Here is a 12,921-nt window from a genome sequence, read left to right as displayed (position 1 = left end):
TTCCACATAAGAACTGAAAATTTCTTAGGTAAAGAATTATTCCAGATCCAATTAGCCCAATGACATTTACGAGCAGTGACACAAATCAAGGACCAAGCACTTTTGGTCTGAAAGGAGCCGTCGAAGGTGTCTAACCAGACCAGCCGGTCTAGTCCCTCGCAACCTCTACCAATGGTAGAGATAATCTCATTAGCTTCCTCCAGACCCACCAGCTGAACTAGCTGATCAAAATCCCAACTATTATTCACCATATAGTGCCGCACCAATCGATTAGGATGTCCTGTAATAACCTGTTGCTCACAGAGAACTCCAAACTCCAACCAACGGTCTCTCCATAAAGACACTATGCCCGATTTGAGAAGCCGTTTAGAATGCAGAAAAACAGTCGGAATTTCCTTCGCTATCATCCTCCAAAACTGAGTGCCTCTATTAGTTGAAGCCTGTTGCAGATGTTGTTTGTGTAGATAATTAGACCAAATAATCCTTCCATAAAGAATCTTTGCTCAACAAGTTCCATGCAAATTTAAGGTGAAAATATTTTTGAACATCCACAAGGTTTCGCAGCCCAACTCCGCCTTCATCCACTGGTTTGCACAGCTTATTCCGTTTGATCCATTTTCTTTTAGGATTGCCATGAGCTGAGCCCCAGAAAAATGTGCTAAATAATCTATGTATTTGATGAATAACCACCTTTGGAACCTACAAAACCGAAAGCAAATGGACATGCATACTAGACAAAACATGCTTCAATAAGATAAGCCAAGCCTCTGCATAAAGGAAATTAGCTTGCCATCCTTCAATCTTTTGCCTGATTCTCTGAATATTGTCATGGAAATACATCACCTTCAATCTCCCCATTGCAATCGGCACTCCCAAATATTTCATCAGAAAATTTCCTTTAGAAAACCTAGTGATCTACAAAATATCACATTGTCGCGCCAAACGAAGATAAGATACGTGGACCCCTTCTTGGGTGAGAGAACCACCCAATCTTGCCTTTAACAAACTTATCTTTCAAAAGCCGAGAAAAAAACCTCTTCCACCAATATGAATAACTAAGGAGAAAGAGTATCTCCCTGCCGAAGACCTCTCCCACCTTTGAACAATCCTTTAGTAGTGCCATTCATCACCACAGAATATCACGACGAGGTAATACATTGAGATATAAGGTGACAAAACGATGTGGAAAAACCTAACGCCTTCAGCACATGAAGCAAAAACTCTCAATCAATAGTGTCATAGGCCTTAGCCATGTCAATTTTAATCATGATATTTCCTCCACGAGTAGTCTTATTCAAATCATGAACAAGTTCCTGCGTAAGACTAGTATTTTCAAAGATACTACGACCCGACAAGAAAGCCCCTCTTCTTGACAAATAATATAGTTAAGAATCGACGTAAGTCTGTCACGCCCCCAAATTCCGCTTGGGATCGGAAGGACATTTGAAGTGTCGAGACATGCAACACAAGGTTACCTGCCCCCGTTCATGACATATAAGATGCAATATTCCTAACATGCATCTAGCATTATGCAATATTCGCAGCGGATAATTTTTTTTCTTTAGCAATACTATGCACCAAACTAAAATATCCCAAATACTTAAAACATACTCCATACTTAACGACATACTAAACAACTAAGATCACAATAATAGTCCATAAAGTTGTGATCAAAAGAGTGCTGGAGATTGAACTCCACCAATACAAGTAGTAATCTGAGGTAACTATTGAAATACCATCTACGTCGCACCGTCGCTTAGTCGGCCGTTTCCAGTTGGTCGATTCCCGGTTCTCCTTCAGATCCTATAACAAAATCTACCATTCGGGGGGAATGGTAGTTGGGACTACCATAGTGAGATTTGATTACAAATCTCAGCAAGTTAACGGAAAACTTCCACACAGGTTAATGATGCATGCATGGCAGTAAAAGCATGAATGCATAATCAAATCATAAGTAATCATAGCATAACTTGACATACAACATAACATAACTGGCATAACTTAAACTGAAACTGAAGCTTAGCATGAACATGACTTGAAACATAGCATGAACGTGAACTTGAAATATAACATGGACTTAAAACATAACATGAACGTGAACATGCATAATTTGAACATGAACTTGAGCATGACATAACATAAATGTGAACTTGGAACATAACGTAAATGTGAACATAACATAACATGAACTTGAAACATATTCTTGTCTCATGGGATTACCATGATTGCGTGAACGTAAACTTGAACGTAACATAACGTGAACTTGAAACATGACTTGAACGTGAAATACATGAACTTGAAATCTTATTCAATAGACTTAATCATTAAAGTGACCATATGGGTGCTACACAGGTCCCCTTGAGCCGTGTGTCCCTGCCGATTACCGCATCACATCACAGGTTTCTATACCAGCTGTGAGTGCGTTAATACGTACTCCACAGTTGTTGTGGCCCCACGTATTCTACGTGTCACAATTGTTGTGTCTCACGTAGTGTATGCTCCACAGTTGTTGTGGCCCCATACTTCATGCTCCACAGTTGTTGTGGCCCCATGACTTATTTGTTTGTGCCACACTTGCTGTGGACACACGTAACGTAATGTGTGGCACCATCGGCGTTAGTGCCTGGCGCGCTCCGGTGACCAGCTAATTAGGCCCCATTCGCAACCTGTTGACTGTACTTCGTCAACCCAGGGAATTTCACACCTATTTAGACACTCCAGCGTGAACAAAGGAGTTCCACTAGGATATTACCCCATCCTAGCGCTTAGGGTCGTGATTGACATGAATAACTTAACTGGCATACATGACATTTCGTAACGTGACGTAACATGATCGTGACATAAAAGACAAAAGTCCTGACGTAGCATAACATGACATGAACATAAGATGACAGACATGACATACTTCAAGACATAAATGTAACAGAATACATTTCATAACATGGCATACATGTGACATGCAACATTTCGTAACATGGCATACCATATAACAGATAACATTTCATAACATGGTGTAACATGTGACAGTGAATCTTACATGACATGAAATACATGTAACAGATGGCATACTTAACTTAACATGACATGCTTGCAATGTATAGGAATACGTGACAGAATATCTTTTGTAACAGATGAATAATTCATAACAGAATAAATTCTGTGTAACAGATAAATATGTAATGACTTGGCATGGCACATATGATAACATGCATACATACAATTTAGTTCCCTTACTTATCACTCATACACATTAAACTGATAGTAAGTTAAAAGCTAACTTACCTCGATCGTCGCGTTCTACTAGAATAAAGCGCGAAACACGAGGAACTGTAAAAGGTTATTCTAAAAGTTAGAAATTAATTACTAACAATTAGAAATGTGAAAAGAGACAACTTAGAGTAAAATTATCATTTTACCCTCTACATGTGGGCAAATGACCATTTTACCCCCTAACTTAAGGATTTGATATCCTAATTCCAAAAAAATTACCAAAATTTACATTCCTCATGTAAATTTTGTCCCAAACTCAAATCTCAACTCAGAAAAATTTAAAACCAATCACAACTATGAAAAACTCACTATGGCCGAAACCTACATAGGCCATTTGTCTTATTTTGGTTGCAATTCTTTCAAGTTCCAAAACTCATGAATAAACCAAAATCTTGTAACAAAGATCTTCCTATCCTAAGTTTAAAAACACCCTTAAAACTATCCATTAAGAAAAAGCTAATTATCAATACCAAACTTTTTGTAAAAAGACCCAAACTTTTTAACAAAAAGTAAACCTTAAATCACAAGTTTTGACCTTAATAAAAACATCTCCAAGAATTCCAAAAAATCAAATCTTACTTCTAACATATTCATAACATCATCCTAAGATCAAACATGCTTTAAAACATCAAACAAAACTCACCAAAAAACACAAAACAACACTTGGAGTTTTTGGTTTTAAACTTAGTCCAAAACAGAAACTGATTTTCCCAACTAACTATGATCAATCTCTTGATCCATGGCTTAAAGACATGTGATCTTCAAACTAACACATCACATGGTTTAAAAATGTGTCCTAAAGAAGATCCAACCATCAAACTTAAAATCACATGGCTAAAATTTAATAAAACATGGATCTAACTCAAAAACATCAAAGTTTAGGCCTAACCGAAATCCTCTTGCATAGAAAATCATATCTTTAAAAAAAATACTAAAAATCTTCGAAATAACATCCTAACATGTATATAAGAGGCTTAGGATCATCATATAAAAATATCAAAGCCTTTGGAATAAGATTAAAGCACGAAATATTCAAACTTTCACCAAACAGAAACTGTTTTTCCACTTCCAGTTTTCAAGTTTCTAACTCTAAGCAAATCTATCATCAAAAGCTTTATTCATGCAACAAAACCTCAATGAGCATTCATAAACACATGTTAAAAACACTCCATAAAATTTTCGGACCAAGATAAGTCCATTAGCTTGGTCAAAACTTCCAAAACATAACATACTCTCCAGTTTCACGCCCAGAATGACCTTTCCATGGTTAAAAATACTTTTGACCGACCAAATTAGAATGGAATGAGACTAATAATATATCCACGGAAACTAGACTCAAAGAAGAACAACTTATGTGAAGGAATCATCGTGCGAAAATACCTAAAAAGGGTCTTAAATGGCCACGCAAAAAGTCCCAGAAATCTGCCCGAGAGAGCTCTTTTGGGTTTCTCTCTAAGAACGGGAGAAAGAAGTGATAAAATGGAGAGATGTATGTCTTGCACGACTTTTGACTTCTTGAGGGAGAAGTTATGGGCTTGAATGACCCTTGATTGGAGGTGGATATGTGACATAAAGTGGAGAATAGAGAGGGGCAGAGACTGCTTGCAGCAGCTGTGAAAGATGGAAGTTGATGGAGTGAATTTCTCCTTCACATCAAGGCACTATTGGGTGCAGCCAATGGCAGTGGATGGTCTGCCATGTGGGAGAGGAAACTTCTCCAAGAAGCTTTGCCAAGGTGGCCAATTTCGTGGGCCTTGGTGGGCCCCACCAAGTGGGCTTCAATTTGGGGTTTAAAGGGGTTTGGTTAGGGTTTGAGATGCAATCAAGCCCAAAATCAATTTTTCTTGGCCCAATCAAATTTCCAAGGTTTAAAAGGATGAATAATGATGTCATAACAAGGATTTGATTAATTAATAGCATGTGGAATTGATTTAATCAAGTGATTAAACACAATGCTAGAAATCGGATTAAAAAGGGTTTGGAGGCCAACTTTAGGGTTTGGGAAAACCATTTAGGGTTTTGGTTTCAACCAAGCTTTTGGGGTTTCAATTGGATTCCAATCATTTAGGGTTTTGCTAGGGTTGAAACCCTCTTTGGTCTGGCACAATTTGGTTGAACAGATGAAACACAACTTTGCTTAGGTGGCATGATCTCACACCTTGATTCCTTCACAAATCTATCTAATGGTTCTTCTTTGTGTCAAGTGTCTAATACCATTCACTAAGTGTGGCTAAAATCTTGCCAAGTGTCCAAATAAAACTTCTCTAACCTAATTTGGACATTCCACACTGCAATGGGTGCGCTTATCGAGGTTACTATTCACTCCAAAAAAATACATAATAAAATTAGTACTAAAAATTCTAAATATTCATATTAACTTATAGTGAAAATCATTTAATGAAATTCAATCCCGAAGTGCCCCTAAAAATAATTTCACAATTTTCAACAGACGTTTCGTCCGGAATTATGAAAATAAGTTATTGCGTCATAAAATCCTAAATAATCCTCTGAGTCTAATGGCGTAGACCATAACACATTCTAACACTTCTAACTACCTCAAATAATTAAACTCATATTACTAGCACCATAGTGAGTGATAATACTGACTATGTTGACAGACTAAAACCTATGCGATTGGTCGATTCGTAAAAACTAATGGGATTTTCACGAGATTTCTAAAGTCAATAGAAATTCCACCAATGAATTTATAGCGGGCTGTTACATAAGTCTAGCCACCAAAATCTTAGAGCAAATTTTATAAACAACCGAGCATAGACTAATCGGTCTGAAATTACGAAATGACTTCGGATTAGGGATCTTTGGTATAAGCACAATGAAAGATGAGGTGTAAAACGTAGACAAGGGTAACCCACTGAAGAACTCACGCACCTCATCTGTAAGGTCCTACTGAACTATGGACCAACAATGCTAAAAGAAACCAAACCCAAACCCATCCGGCCCAGGACTACTATCCATGGGGATGGAGAAAAGTGCAGTTTTAATCTTAGTGATAGATGGGATTCCACAAAGCGTTGTATTCTCATCATCGGTTACTTCCAAGGAAATTAAATCAGAAAGATTAGGCAAAGAGCTACCTATATGCTTCCGCAGAAATGCCTCAAAATATAAACACGCCTCTTCATGAATAGTGATCGGTGAAGAGAGAAGCCGACCATCATTAAGGTGCATTTCATGAATCATATTATGGTTCCGAGACTGGAGGGCTTTGAAAAAGGAAACCGAAACCTCCCCCTGTGCCACCCAGATATTTTTGACATGTTGAGCAAGCCGCATATCCTCTCTTTTCAGCCAAACGTCTAACTCAATTTTGGAGGCCAATAAATCACCTTCCACTGTTTCAGAATAAACCTCTGCAATCTGGTTTCACCTTCCTCAATTTTCTCTTCTAAAGCTTTAATATGTCTCTCAGTCCACCCAAAGACATCCTTATTCCAGATTTGTAGCTTCCTTTTCAGATGTTTCAATTTCTCAGCTAACTTCCATAGGCCAGAGCTACCTGTAACTTCCTGCCAAGAGCTTGAAACACATCTCCAAAAATCCTCATGTGTGGTCCACATACGTTGAAATTTAAAAGAGGTCGGACAATGCCTCATAAGATGTGCCAAGAGTCCCAAAACCATAGGAGAATGATCTGAGGACCTTCTAGGTAGATAGCTCAGTTTAACCGATGGGAATTTATCCAAGAAACTCTTGTTGCAAAGAGCTCTATCAAGTCTCACCCAGCTTCTAGCCAAACCACTCTGACCATTGCACCAGGAAAATTTATTTCCTAAAAACGGAACTTCAACGAAGCCACAATCATCGATAAAATTGCAAAAATCTTCCATAGCTCGAGACATTCTAGGAAGTCCACCTCGACGTTCACTATCATCCCACAACACATTAAAATCTCCAATAATGACATGAAGATTAAGTTGATTGAAATCAAGAAATTCCAACCACAATGGTCTACGATCCAAATAACGACATTTAGCATATATCAAAGAAAGTAGAATAGAAGAATTGACTAGCAGCATAACTTTCTAATTAGAAACACCCATAATATCCACCTGGATGCCTGCCTCCCAAAACACCCATAACTTGCCAGAATTCCCGGTGTTTGAATAACATTCGGCAAACTGCAAAGTATTTTTCCAATTATCCAACTGATTATCATGGCGAAATGGTTCCGCCAGCGCTAATAGTTTTGGTTTATGAAATTTTAATAACGACATAGTCATTTTTTCGAGGTCCCAAGCCCTTGAATATTCCAATACATCAACTTATCAATCATAACAAAGCTTTAGAAGGCCTGCTTAAAGCCTTAGTAGAGCTTCGTAAGATATGTTTATTCAGCTCAATCCTGAGCACCAATTCAGAATCAGAGGAACCATCACGTTCCTTTCTAGGGTGAGGAAGGCCCTTCTCATCATCTGATCTAGTAACAAAGTCCACTTCATTAACGTTGTCATCTTCCTCAAGCGAACCTGCACCAGCCTGAATCTCAATAACAATCTGATTAAGCGATGACAATAGCTCCTCTCCCTCAGAAGCCAATACCTCTATCTCCAGTAACATATGACTAGTTGCATTGGCCTGATTCCTTTCACTAGTTTCCCCTCCCTCATATACAACAATTGGCAATAAATTTTTAAAGGGTCCTGTAAAACCACATTCGCACTAGAATTTTTTAATGTCCCTGCCTCTTTCATAACCTCCACAGAAACCTCCTCCATATGTGTGGCAATCACAGGATTCTCAACATTGTTATATTTTAGCTTCCGGAACAGCTATATTTTTCGAGATCCATACACATCTATTTTCCTTCTTCTATTCATCTTTCTCCTTGGCTTTGCAGGTCACACGATTATGTCCCTTCACTCAACACTTCTCGCAGAAAGCAGGCAAGGTCTCATACTCAACTTCGTGGCTAATATTGGTGAGATTATTAGAAGATCCAATCCATACATGAGAGAACAGAGATTGGGCAACATTCATCAACACACAAACACACGTACCATCCATGCGAGTAGCATAATGAGTAGCATTATCACAGCGAAGATACGTACCAATAGGAGCTATAATGTTGTGAAGAAAGGAGTCCTGATAAAAGTTTGGAGGATGACCAACAAATTCAACCAGACTGGCGCTAATTCTGGTTCAACCTCTTCATAGAAATCTATAGTCCATTGAAAACCTCGGTACGACACACCTTCCACATCACAACTCTCCCGCATAGAGCCTTAAGAAAGTCATCTTCATTAGCGAACCGAACAAATATGTGTCTCAGTTTCCTCATGGCTGAGACCACAGGCTGAGTCTCCAAGCCCCAATGTCCATTAATAAAACATTTGATCTGATCCAACGAAGGGCATTGCCGAAAGAATTTAAGAACAATGGCAAACTGAAAAGGTTGTGTCGAGAGCTCTAATTCCTCCTTGGTAAATTGCACGAAAAACTCACCATCAACAACTTTAGGGTGTTTGAATGGCACCACAACCTCAAGAATAGGCTGAGGTGTGTGAGAAATATTATCTACAAAAGTCCTAGGACGAGCAACCGGCGCCAGAGGGTCTAGGAGGCCCCCAGCGACAGCCATAGAAGAATGGAAACCCTAAACCTAAAGGGTCATGCATGTCGCTCTCTCTCTAGAAAGAAAGAACACCTGAGAGCATTTTTATACATTACATTACAAAATACAAAATTACAATATATGAATTACAAAACACAACTTTTGTAATAACCCGAACTTAGCTAGATTTATCATTTGTATTTCATTGCTTAAGTTTTATTTTATTAAGGGCCATGGATTAGGCATGGAGTGATTAAGGCCTTGGGCCTCAATATTAGGCATCCAAAGCCCAAGAGTAGAGCCACTTAAGCCCTTGAATGTTTGGCAACAAGGTGGGCTTAAGCCCAAAAACTCTAAAGGACCATAGGTCATGCCCAATACCATGTGGCTTGTGCCACTTGTCGCGCATGCATGGAGGCTTGCACACCTACCCTAGTGACAAGGCATGGACGTGATAGTGGGATAAGGGGAGAGAGAATAGGGTTTTAGGAAATCCGAGGGAGGCTTGCATGCCTACCCTAGTGACAAGGCATTGGACTTGCCACTTGTCAACTATGCATGGAGGTTCTAGAAGAGACATCATGAGATTCACCGAGGGGAGGCCAAGGGCCACTCAGCCAACATGTCACTCACACTCTCAATGCACCTCCACCTCACGCCACTTGTCAATGTGAAGAGTCCCAAGAGATTTTTGCATGGGGAATAACACTTTGCGAAGAGCAAAGGTTGATCTTCCTAAGGATTTACATGGGGAACACAAAGAGGCATTTCAAATTCTTAGGCCACATGCCCACCCAAGGGCATTTTCAGATCTTTATGCGATTTGTCACTCACTCATTGGTGGAAGAGAGGTTCTAGAAGATTTGCCTTAGGGAAATGGAAGAGGCACCACATGAAATTACCCTCCTAACCCTAGGAGTTCACCACACTCATCTAACCATCCCTCACTTGCCACATGTCATGTTTAGGGATTCTAGAAGACTTTGGGGATTGAGAATCCACCTAGGGAATACGCATGGGGAAAAGGAAGAGACAAACATGGGGAAGAGGAAGAATCGTCATGGGGAAAAGAGAAACGGGGTGGCACACACACACCCTCCCCACATCAATGCCACTTGGCATGCATGCACACACTCCTTATTGGGAAGATGAAGGGGTCTTGTGCCTTTTTACATTATGTGTTTGAGGTACATTGAACCTAGACATTTTGGAGATGGGCAAGAGAGACTTTGGGTTAACCCGGGGCAAGACACACGCTAGTTTTCAAGGTGGCCTTTGCAATTCCTAAAGCCACCCAATGATGATGATTTCGGCCAAAGGGGAAGAAGGCCATGCCACATGTCCAACATGCAATGAAATTTGAGTGACCAATCGTGTCAAGAGGGAAAGGTTATAAGAAGGCCACAAGCCACATGCCCATGCCTTTTCTTCTTACCATTTTCAGATTTGAACAATTTCTCTCTACACTCTAGCTCTCTACACGAACACTTAGTGGTATTCTCACTTTCTCACACTTTCCTTCCAACCAAACAACGACCAAACACTCTCCACAAGCAAGAAGGGCCATGATTCCAAGCAAAGAATGAACCCCATGGAGAGATTCACGTTTCTATCATCTTTCTTAGAAACACATACACGCTTACACCATGAAGATGAAAATCTCGAATGGGATGATTACCTAGAACACACATGCACTCACATCAGGGGTCATTTCATCTTTGAAATATCCTAGGGTTTTCCAAGGGGAAGAGACTGAAAGTTTGAGGACTCATATCCTCAAGGCATTCGGCCATGACACATGTTCACTACTCACATGTTCATGACCTAGCCACAGTCACATGAACTTGAACATCTTTGTGTTCTAAACCCTTGAGCCGAATGCTTGAAGAATCACCTTGAGCAAATGACAAACCCTAGCACACACGCACACACATATTAGGGTTAGACCCTTATTCTAATAAGTCATATAAACTCTATTACATCTTGCTAGTGAATATTTCGATGGATTTTTGTAAGTAAACCTATTTTTGGTTAACATATGTATATACTTGTGTGCATCTTTCATCTTATTTGGTATTGTGTATGTTTGTTATTTAGTAATTTTGTGAACAAATATCTTGTTGTGAGTTGCATTAGAACATGCCATGATTACAAGTTTCAGTTTGCATGATGCCATGCTAAGATCACGTGTATTAGGGATTCGGTTTGCATGATGTTATGGTATGATTTTATGTGATTTAGGGTTTCGACTAGAGATTAGGGTTTTAGCTTGTGTGATAAATTGCCATGTTTTCATAACTCAGATTATGTGATTATCTTTTCCATGATGTATATTCTATTATGTTTCAGACTTGATGCATGTTAAAGATGAATTTCACTTGGTAATGAACCCTATAAGTTTCGGCCAAGCATGTTTGTGTATGTTTGGTTTGAGCGTTTTGATGTTTTCTTTGTAATATGTTTTGGATACTGCCTACGTATCATGTTACCATGCCATGAAACCGAATGTGATATGCTTGTTCATGCATACACGGCATTTTATACGTCACATGTCTTTTGTAAGAAAAAACATGTCTTAAATCTTATGTCACATGCATTTGGGTAAACGATATTTTTCAAAAGTCAAGCACATGTTTTATCACGACCCCAAATGCTAGGACGGGGGAATGTCCTAGTGGAACACCTCTATTAACTCTGGAGTGCTTAAGAATGGAATGGTAACCCCTAGGCCGACAAAGAACCTTTGGCATACCTCGAATAGATCTTTTTGGAAAGGATGCCAAAGCGAGGTAGCACCTAACGCTAGTGGGTGCCATGACTAAGGGAAATAACTTGATGAAGTATTGTCATGTTATAATGAATATGAATAAGATGTATTCATTGCGGTGTACGGACCGTTGGTGGTGTGGTAACTAGCAAGAACACGCGGTGCTTAAAGGAGTCGTGATGTGTCCACCATATGTTATATGAAATGAACAAGGCCATGAGCTCACTTGAAATGATATGATATGAATGTGTAATGATCAATATGAAAATGATGTCAAAAAATGTTTTTCTAAAAGTCTAAGGATCTTTGTCTCATGTTTTGAAAAAGCTCAAGCTGCATAAGTCAAGTCTTAAGTCAAGTACATGTCAATGCACACATTTCATGATTTATCATTGTATGCTTATATTAACTATTGTATATTGTATGCTTATATTAACTATTGTATATTGTATGTTTACTTACTGAGATTTCTCAAAATCTCATTGTAGTAGTTTTCACTACTATTTCCCACCCGAAATGTTAGAAGTTGTAACAGGATACGAAGAAATCCCTCATTGGGAAGTGCAAAAGGTTGGTACCCCTGACAATCAAGGAGGCATCGAAGGGAACTGAGAGCTCATCGGAGCTCTCTCTTGTAGATAGACTAAAGGCCGCCAACCATTCTATCACTAAGGTTTTACAGCTCTTCAAGGAGTTGAAGAGGTTGCTTAATTAGGGCAAGGACAATTGAAAGGAAAAAAAAAAAGACCTAAAGGGGGGGTGCCCTGCTATTTTTAAAAGGGACCATGTTGCTTGTACTAGGAAAATCATTAAGGTTTAAAACTTACTTTCAAAAATGGTCCCTTGTTTTGGAATCAATACTTATATTTTGCAAGACAATGAAAATATTATCTAGTACTTTTTGAAAAGGATGTTATGTTAAGACAATGTTTGGGTCATGTTTAGCCTTACGGTACCATGTGCTAATGCAACTGCTTTAAGCATTACTTAGTTGTACACGAACCTTACATTTTTTGCTGTGATATTTATTTCATACTGCTAGTACACATAGGTGCATTGCATCATATCTGTCATATACGAGGGGTATGTAGCTTTGTGTTGCATGTCCTGGCACTTCAGTCACTGTAAAATCCCAATTAGGGGTTGGGGGCACCACAGAGGCATGGTATTAGAGCAATTACGTCACTGGGTAAACCCACACATTGTCCTAGGAATGCATGGTACCACTAATTAGGTTTGAGATATGTAGTTATAGGCTTTAATCTTATAGCTATAGGCTTGAATCTTTGAAGAGATAGGAATAGAAGGGAAG

This window comes from Juglans regia, chromosome 16 (assembly GCF_001411555.2).
Source record: "Juglans regia cultivar Chandler chromosome 16, Walnut 2.0, whole genome shotgun sequence".
In the NCBI taxonomy this organism is placed as follows: domain Eukaryota; kingdom Viridiplantae; phylum Streptophyta; class Magnoliopsida; order Fagales; family Juglandaceae; genus Juglans; species Juglans regia.
Note: the sequence above shows the minus strand (reverse complement) of the source record.